The sequence below is a fragment of the Boleophthalmus pectinirostris genome, unplaced genomic scaffold, assembly GCF_026225935.1.
Source record: "Boleophthalmus pectinirostris isolate CB_2022bp ecotype Guang Dong unplaced genomic scaffold, ASM2622593v1 HiC_scaffold_23, whole genome shotgun sequence".
NCBI lineage: Eukaryota > Metazoa > Chordata > Actinopteri > Gobiiformes > Gobiidae > Boleophthalmus > Boleophthalmus pectinirostris.
Window position 1 is genome coordinate 24,956,713 of NW_026571207.1, and position 10,622 is coordinate 24,967,334.

Sequence of the window (10,622 nt, forward strand, 5' to 3'; positions counted from 1 at the left end):
TCAAGAGGAGATCTGGCTCCACACTCTACTGGGAGCCAGGTTCTGTATCATTCTAACAGAAATCCCCCCAAGCCCTGTCCCTCTGTCCCTGTCTTGAGTGGGCTCTTGAGCTTTCAAATGGATGTGTGTCAGTAATGGACACATCTATAGCCTGTCCTAAGTCTTGGTTTCATCCATGGCAGGCAGTAGCTTAGTTGATAGAGCATTTGCCCACTGATCTGAAGGTTGGCGGTTCCAGCTTTCAACATAAACATTACAGGTTGAGTGGTCAGATGCACTGACCCACAGGTTGGCTGGTGTGATTCCAGCTCCCACAGATTAATGCTGTTGTTGTGTCCTTGGGCAAGACACTTAACCCACCTTGCCCACAGTGTCTGTGTACACTGGTGTGTGAATGGGTGAGGGGTTCCTTGTTGTAAAGTGCTTTGAGTGCCTTGAAGGTGGAAAAGCACTATAGAAAAATGTGACCATTTACCATGGCAGTGGTTCTCCTCAAGGATTATCTTTTTCCCAAAGGGTTTTCTGGGATTTTTCCTTGTAGAGAAAAAGGACAAGCGGATGTTCTGGGACAGAAATTAATTTGCTTGTGTCCTGTGAATGTGATTATCTGCTTGTCTTTTATTGACCAATGACTGTTTCACTGTTTGATTTTCTAACTTTTTGATGAGTAAATCAACAATTGTGTGAACCCCTGTGGGGCAACTGCTGTTGTGATTTGGGGATTTACAAAAATAAAGTGAATCACCAAAAAAAAAAAGGTGATTATCTGCTATCACGTAGCTACTGAGCCTCACAGGGCCTGTGAAATTATTACGTTATCCCGAGAAATTATCCCACAATCCCAAGAAATTATCACGCGATCCCGTAAAAAGTATCTTCGTGATCCTGTGAAAGTTTCTTGTAATTCTATGAAAATATCTCATGATCCTGTGAAAATTTCTTGCATTACATGAATGATGAGATAGACAGGGGAGCAGAGAGCATCATAACCGCACCTCTACTGCGTTCCTGGCAGTAGAGGCAATAGGTCTCTGGGTGCATAATTGATTCAATGCCCAGCCAGCGTTCCTTGTTCTGTCCGCAGACTGTCTTTCTGTACCGGGACGGGCTCTGATACTCGGTCGGTTGGCTGTTTACCCGAAGGAGGAGCTGTTCACTATGCGGCCACCTCTCGTGCCATTAGAGCGCTGAAAGCTTTATGCACAGCGTACTTTGTTGGCATGAGAGACGGCCGCATACACCTGATCTCCCTGAATGTGTAAAAGCCACTTATCTTTAAGTACGCACACAAGTAACTGTGCGCTATATATGCCTCACCTCAACCTGGTCTCTACTCAGCAAACACCACGGCTGATAGTGTCCTATGTGCGCTCCATCTGTGCACATCAGTGGCCAGTGAGAAGGGTAAGGCAGATGCGTTGTGTCGTTTTCCTTGTAGGAGAGGAGGTAGGTCTCTGGATGTGATCTGATTCCCCTGGACCTTATCTACTCTGCACATTCAGTGCACCCTTCAGAGGCTTCTCTGGACACACTTGGCGATGGCTACATAAACTCAGAAATTTTTATAAACAGATATTTCCTTCACTTGATTACTTTGTACAGATGATGAAGGCTCTCACTGCGGGGAGGTCAGGCATGTGTGGCTCCCCCTCTTGCCAACAGAACACTCTGTGTGTAAAGCTCTCAGTGCTCTAATGGAACGAGCGGCGGTTGTATAGGGAGCAGCTCCTCCTACGGACAAACAGTTGACCGACCAAGCACTAGAGACCATACCGGGAGAGAAAGTCAGTCAACGGACAGAACAAGGAAAGCTGGCTGGACAGTGAATCAGTTGAATTATGTGCCCACAGACCCACTGCCTCTACTGCCAGGAATGCGGCAGAGGTGTGGTTGTGATGCTCTCTGCCTGCCTCATCATTTATTTAATGCAAGAAACTTTCACAGGATCATGAGATATTTTTTGTAGATTTACAAGAAACTTTCACAGGATCACGGGATAATTTCTCGGGATCACATGATAATTTCTTGAGATTCTTTTTATTTAAACCCTCACCCTACAGCCCCTGCGGGGCTCCGTACATAGGCTTGTTGATGAATTCTTGTGCAGATTGACAGGCTGTTGTTACGGACCCTAATAGTTTTTCTATTAAATGGAAAACACTCTGTGATGTCATGTGGGAATACAGGAAGTGCTGCATTGTGTTTTTAAATTGCATATACCACTCATACATCATTATTACATTAGGATAATTTCAGCTTTGGAATTGACAATCTCTCAAGAACTAAAGGTAAATGGTAGATGTTAAATTGAAAACTACCACTTTATGACATCAGAGCATTTTGAGCTTTGGAGATTAGACTAATAATAATGGATTACACAAACATGTGAGATTGAAACCATTTTCAAATCAAAAAGTTTTTGAAGCAGTAACAACATTCCAGCATAGCTAAAGGCTCTCAAGAGTCAATTTTGCATAATATAGGACCTTTAAGGTTCTTGTCCCAAATTTGTGCCTATGAGCCTGCGTGTTGACTATAACTCCACTGAGTCCTCTTGTGCTCTTCTTTTATTGATTTGTTTCAAGTTTCAGTACTGCACATTCTCCTGACTCATACATAATCTTTGCATACACTTGAGTCTTAGTGAATGTAAAAATCTTCAGCCAGCAGCTATACGACCCACTGCCAAAGTGTGGAGGAGTTCACACCTACACTTTTCCTCTCAGACAATAGGGGCCCAAATAAGGACATGAGGGCGCTGCTCTACCATTGTAAAGAACAGTTAGAAATGACATTAAACAGGCAATAATAAGTTTACACTGTAGAGAGTGTACGGAGGCAGTGAAGAGTGAGGAAAGGCATTCAGCTTTGTGCTCTGTAGCTGCTAGCCCTGACCCACTTCTCCACAAGGAATAACTCTTGTAAAAGAGCTCACATGTTGTTGCCAAGGATGAGGTATTTTAAAACTTCAGTAAACAGTGCTAAAAGAGGCAATTAGCACACTTCTAAAAAGCTCTTATGGTGATTTGGTTATGTTAAAATATGCACCTTTTTCAAGAGGTCAAAGTTGGTTGGAGTTAAGAATGTTTAGATTGAACAGAAGAAATAATTTGTTATTCTTGAATAATTGTGCTTTACATTCACTATACTTCAAGTAATCAAGTGAAAATATAAACAGCAAAGAGCAAATACTATACAACTTACCATCATTGAGAAGAAAACAATCTATGTCCCCCTCTCGACATAAACATTGTTGGTAGTGTGGTCATATCCGATGACCCAAAGGTTGGTGGTGTGATTCCAGCTCCCACAGACGCAGTTATTGTGTCCTTGAACCCACCTTGCCCCAGTGTTGGTGTATGAGTTACACTGAAGAACACAGACGCTAATTTAGAAAAAAAAAAAAGGGATGTTCCTACATTGATGCACACAGACCAACATTTACCCCAAGAGAATAGAGCTGTTGAGTTAATGAAGTTATGCAATTTGTTCTCCTCTCCTGAAACTCATATGGTAGAAAAAATAACAGTTTTTAAAGGCTAAATTACACCATGGTGAACACGGTGAATATAAATGTCAATTAATGGAGCTTAATAAATGTTCATACATTATCAAACATCTTTGATCAAGCCTGTTTTCATTTGTTTATGTAACTTATTCAATTTTAAATGAGTTATAAAATGCTAATTCTATTTATATAATTCAATTTTTATCACATGATTTTTTTGTCAGTGAATTGTTCAAGTCTTCTTGTTTAGATACAGTATCAGACTGAAATATTTCTTTCTGTTGTCAGGATAAGCGGGATAAGTCAAACATATTTATTTGTTTGCGGTCCCTTAAATTCTTCTTCTAAGACCATTTGTCAAATTGTCATTTTTAGATACAGTATCAGACTGAAATATGTATTCTCCATTGTCAGGATCGGCTGGTAAATCTTTTTTTAATTTAGATTGTTCTTTTCTTTGCAGACAAGAGACAAAACTAAATAATACATTAGGCAGGTAAAGTAAAAAAAAAAAATAATAATAATAATAATAAAGTAATAATAATAAAGTATATATGTATTCATTGCCCCTCATGTAAGTAGCTTCTTCAGTTTTGACCGCAGACTGTATAAAGAAGTGGACTAAGGGAGTGTGATGTCACCTATAGCGTTTGGCTACAGTCAAATGAAGCTCACCATGAATAGCAGTAACGGGGTGAATTTGGAGCAGAGTTCCATATTGGGAATAGAAATTGATTTATGGACTAAACCTCAGGATTATGTAGTGCGGGTTTATACGAATATTTTAAGAGGAGCCTGACAGCGGCGGTTATGAAGAGAGGAGCATTTTTTATCCAATACAAAGTGAATTGGCCAGAGTCAGTGGAGCCATAAGTGCTCCCATGCTCACTTCCTATTTGGTATGTGGCGGTTAGCAGGTTAGCTGTGTTCATTTATATATTCAGTCTATGGTTCTGACAGGATACTGGTAAACCACTGCCTTATATTTGCCTGCCTGCCTAGTTAATTGCCATAAGGAGTTATTTGTTATTTGTTAAAGGTACAGTGTGTAACTTTTTCAGTGGGGGTCCGTCACCTCCCTGTTATATGTCATTACTCTGCCTGGAATGTTCCACAGTATGACATTAAACAGCTCTACCTTACAGAAGTTCAATTACAGTTGGTTTTATAACTTGAAAATACCTAGAAAAACAGACAAAACAGCGGGGTTGCCTCTCCACAGATCTGACCAGGGGCGGACTAGCAATCTGCACATTCTGGAAAAGTCCAGAATGGCTGTTGGGTCTACAGGCTTTCGGCCATTCTAACAGCAAGGTGCTAATATGATAATTTGCCTATTTGTCGAGCATAAATTGCATAGGCCTAAAAGGCGACAAAGAAGAGTGGGTTACTCGTTGGTTTCAACATATGTCAAAGATGTTGAACAGAGAACATCAGGAGAAAGGTGGATAGGAAAAGGTTAAAGACAAAAATGCTAAGTCACTTTTAAATGAAGTGATTTAGGTGTTTTTGGTAGGCCTATTTGTGGAGGGAAAGTCCATGGCTGTTTTTTGGTCCCTGTCCATCCCTGGATTTGACCTGTAACTTGGTCTGGTTTGATCTCCATGGTGATAAAAAGGTTTAATACCATACTATGAAACATTCCAGGCCACACAATAACATTTCCATTGAGAAAGCATTTGACAAGACTCTCCACCAGAAAAGTTACACAATGCACCTTTAAGTCCAGCGAACAACCCTAAGGTATGAACTAACCTCAGTCATATTTTTTATTCATTATATTCAAGCCTGTATGGCTGATCGAACACACTCTTAAACTCTGACATAACTTATTCTTCAAGTCAACTGGTCTTTACTGTATAAATCTAGTACACAGTGGGTTTTGAGGGCAAGCTGGTCATACATGTCATTTCCAGTGAACACAGACAGCGGCCATCTTGGATTCTGATGGCCCATTGACTGTGAACTTTATAGTGACAGCGATGTGCCATTTCAGCATTTTCTCCACACAAAGTGACTCTTTTACAGCCATGTTGAAGTACCGTAACTCCCCATCAGATCCCGTGCGCTCTTTCTTATAAAACCAATACTCCGTGTGTGCATTGATCTTCTTTAATGTTTCGGCAGCCGCTCGGAAAATTTGTCCGATGTGCTTTATTTATAACCTCATGACAAAATCTTCCTTTACGACATAAAAAAGTGAACTTCTTTTTCCATGGGGCCTTGAGACAGGAGAGTAAAGAATCTATAATCTGATTTATGTTGTACTCAGAAGGATCTGCCTCACCGAGATAGGAAGTAAAAGTGTACGCTGAGAGGGTGTCATGTGATTTATGAGTTTGCAGGGACCATAAAGGCGAGATATCCAACCATTTAGTGAACTCTGGAGTGCAGCGGTGTCGTAACAGACCAGGTGCACATGGCAAGAAAATCACACTTTGAATGATTTTACTATTTAATAATGTCAAATGTTAACACAGTATGTTCTCATAAAGTGCTGACACTACACAGAGGCTGACAAGTCCACAAAGGAGTTGACATCAAACAAAGCAGAAGTAACGCCGATAGATCTTTTCATTTGCAGTTTTTATCATCAAAAGCACTGAGAAAGAGGTCTTGAAGGTTAGCTGGTAAAAATAAGTTGTTTTGATTGTCTTCAGCTGATCCGCGCAGGTGTTTGGCTGTGGTGGAGCCCTTGGATTAAAACTTTGAATTACACAAAGACAGACAGAAAAAAAAACTATGGCGGTACAGTCCAAGTCTGGAAAAATTATGTTGCACATTTCTGCAAACCAAGAGATTCCAAAAGATGATTTACCATCGTGTATATTTGGAGGATTTACTGACTATCTATTAAATATAACTTTTTAACTGTTTCAAACTGAGTAATACTGGGCATTTTGCTGCATCAATTATTTCAATTCAATCATAAGACCACAAAGCAAAATTATATGTGCAAATTGTCAAAACTACTTTTTCCTCACCCACATCCTGTATAATAATAAATTGTTGATTCTTAAACGTGTGTGAATCTTTGTGGATCTCTGACATTTGCTTGTCTCCATGGAGATGTTATTTCTTTGCCTAGAAAAGTTATGTGCACCTTTAACTAACTAGTTTTTGATGAAAGCACAAATTTTGGTCACACTTTCTAGTTCTATTTCCTATCTGCATTAACAACTAATGAGTAAAAGTGAAAAGTAGAATAGTACTGTACTTATGTAAAATATTTACATATCTGTACTGTACTTTACTTTATTTTACTTTACTTTACTTTTCTTTGCTTTTTAAAATGGATACTTTTTACTTTTACTTCATTACATTTGAGACCAGGTATTGGTACTTTCTACTTTCCACTACAATTTTGAACAAGACTGAAAAGTAAAAGTTTTTTTTTTTTTGTATTATTGTCTGTATTGTTTACCATATTCATAGTTTCAGCAAACTAATATATACAAATAAAAACAATTGACTCAATTGTTTCTACTAAACATTTCTACATTTGACATTTTATTTGATCTCAAATTTTGCATGAAATACTTTAACTTATTATTCTTTAAGTGCACATTTTTGGGGGTATGGGTAATCTTTTCATGTCATATGCTTACTTTTACTTGAGTTTTTTTTTATTTTTTATTTTTTCGAGCATGTGTACTTTTACTTAAGTAACAAAAATAAGTACTTCTTTCACCACTGCTCTAAATAAGCAAAACAAGTCAATGAAAATGTGTCCTGGCTTTTGTAGTGGTCTGAATTAAAGGCTGAAAACAATACAAGCTCAAATATTGGAGACACCTTAGATCCAAGTCAATTAAGCTTTCCAAATGAAACATCCACCAAAAACAAACAGCATGAATTAAACTGTTAACCTGATTTGCAGAAAAATGTAGTAAGATCTTTTTTCCAATCCACTGTTTTGTTTTGTTTATCCTTGGCTGCACTATCTAAATTAAACTAGTTTGAAGGCCATGGTTTGGACACATGCATGAGACCTGTGGTGATTGAGTTATCTTATTCTCTGTAACAAGATGAGGAAGATGAAGAAAAGGCCCTTCTTTCATAGTCAATGCTCACCAACAAAATTCCCGTGTTTTTTTATTTTTAGGCAGAACCTGATAAATGAATGGTATTATTCACTCACAAACATGATCTGAATACTGCAGGCACATTTTTTGGTTGATATGTCAAAGGGGAAACTTGATAAATTTTTGCCATCACCACTGCCTCAACTGCTTATTCAAATCTGAAATGCAGCCAGGATGTTAAAGCGGTGGGTTAAGTCAGGCTGAATAATACAAATAGATCACTGTCAAATCCTTTATCTCAAACATCACAGAAATATACATCAAATAGAGGGCACGTTTTAAAGACACCTTTGTCTCATACTTAAATCTCTGATATGTTTTGATGTTGTTACCTCATCAAAAACATACCTGGAGTTGTGTTTTGCTATTGACACCATTAACCAAAGAATTAGGAACCAAATGATCATATAGGCCAGTGGAGAATCTTCCTTCACCTTGTAGCTCTCCATACCATTCCAAGTATGAAATTCCTATTGTCACTGTAAAATTATACTTTAGATTTCCAACTTTAAAGGTGCATTGAGTGTCTGTTAAATGTTTGTTTCCATAGAGATGTTATTGCTTTGTCTGGAATGTTTCACAGTATGGCATTAAACCTTTCTATTTTCATGGAGACCAAACCAGACCAAGTTACAAGTCTGATCTGTGGAGAGGCAACCCCGCTGCTAGTAGACTGCCGTATTTTCAAGCTATAAAGCTACCTGTAATTGAATAAATCTAAGAGAGAGCTGTTTAATGTCATACACTGGAACATTCCAGACAGAGCAATGACATATCCATAGAAACAAGCAGGTGACAGAACCTCAACCAAAAAGTTACATAGTGCATCTTTTAACACTAATACATAGTTAATGCTGATAGGCATCTCATTGTACCCATTTATGTTTTGTAAAAGTAAAAGTCTGGGGAATCCTGGCCTAGTAAATATACCTAATCAGGACTAAATTAAAGCTTAAAATTGAAGTTGTTGTAACTTTAAAGTTTTCATATCAATGCAATAATTCCATTGTGCAATAATGCAATAATTCCTGTGTATCAACTTAGTCTGAAAACCAAGTAACTGCTGCATGTGGTCCCATAGACTGAATGTGTTCGTTTACACAGAAATGATCCACCATTTTAAAAACATCACTTATAAACCTCACATAGAATTTAATAATAATGACATAAACACTTTGGGCATGTTTGCGCATTTGGACACTCTTATATCCACACAGTGAGAGAAAGCACAAGCTCTACATTGTAGTGACCATTAACACAACACTCAGTACACAGTATACATAGTACAATACATCACATGTAGTGCTCCAGTGAGACAGTGAAACCCCCTTAATAACCACTTTAACAATACATAATGTAAATATAACCCCCCAAAGCCATTTATTAATATTTGTAAGAAAACAGCTCAATATCAGTGTGCTTTGTAGCCTATCCTACACACTGTTGTTTGTATTATATAAAAAATGTGGTTTTAAATAATTAATTAATAGTTAATTAATGATTTCTGCAGCTTTCAAGATTTGAAAAAATATCCTAATTAACTTTTGTAGTTCAGGGGGTCTGCCACCTGCTTGTCTGCCTTGTTGTTTTACCTGAAACGCTCCACTGTATAGCTTTATATGTTTCTACCTTTCATTTATTCGGTTACCAGTGTTTTTCTCAATAAAATCAAGAGAGTGAGAGAAAAACATTATTAGTGAAAGCAGGATCACCTCTCCACAGATCAGACCTGTTTGTCTCTATGAGAGTATTTAAGTTTAATGCCATACTGTGGAATATTCAGGTAGTAACCATGGAGACAACCAGGTAGGCAAATGTACTGCACCTGAAAGTAATACAAAATACATTTCTCTCGACACATGTTTTCACCTCATGTCATCTGATGAAAGGTGTTGTTAACACTGTCTACTGAGGTCAGACCTGTTCTTGTCTGTCTGTGGTTTAATGGACTCTTGTCTCAATGGCAACAAAGCAATGAAAAAGTGTCTAAAAGAGCTCCATGGAGCTCTGCGCTCTGAGAAACACCCATCACCATGGACAAACACCATCTGCTGAAAAGTTTTTTTTTTTACAATAATCAAATTTACTCTCATTGGACAGTGCATCCAAACTATCACTTCTCATAATGAATTAAAACCAAAATGTGTAAAAACTATGAATCTATGAATTTGTCAGAGCAAACCTGCTGCATCTGTAATAATAATTCATTCATCTTTGTGTATTAAAGTGTTTTCAGGTTAGAAAAAAAACACACTGCCCTCATTCTGAATTCATTGTCCATGGAAATATGCATGAGAAACTGTTTCCTTATGTAATGTGGTCCTGTGTATCAAGCAATACAAATATATATCTCGAACTGTATTTTTTTCAATATTAGATTTTATACTTACTATGGGTTCTGCTGTCACAAGCTAGTGTTGGCAAGTAACAGAATACTAATTCTGAGTAACTGTATTCTGGTACAGTTACTCTTTCATTTGGTGGTATTCAGTTACTTTCCTAAAATCAAAGGGATACATTGTGGTACTTAATCACACAATTTAGGTTTGAAACTGCACATAACTAGTGGGAAAAATACATGTCATATGTCAAATATTAAACACCATTCCATGTGTGATGTAAGGCTGTTTGTAATGTTATATTGTTTATTTATTTGTCTTTATAATTTAAATGCTGTTTAATTATTCAGAATACAATACTCTGCTTGGACCATGTATCAAAGTACATTACAAAATACATTTTAATTAATCAGGTATTAAGAAATCTGTAACTACTAATAGTAAGAACATTTTCAAAGTATTCTTCCCATCGCTGACTATAGCAGAATTGTGTCTGATGTAAGCCTAATTTAAAATGGAAACTGGACATCTGATATAAGAAAAGCAGGGTTACTATGTTCTGTATTACTGCATATTCAGAGGCACATTTTAGTGTTAGGAACACTAAAGTTAGAAAATGTTGGCCCTTAAATCTATATTTTTGCACCAACCAGGGTGTGAAAACAAAAGTAATTCATACAAAATGATAAC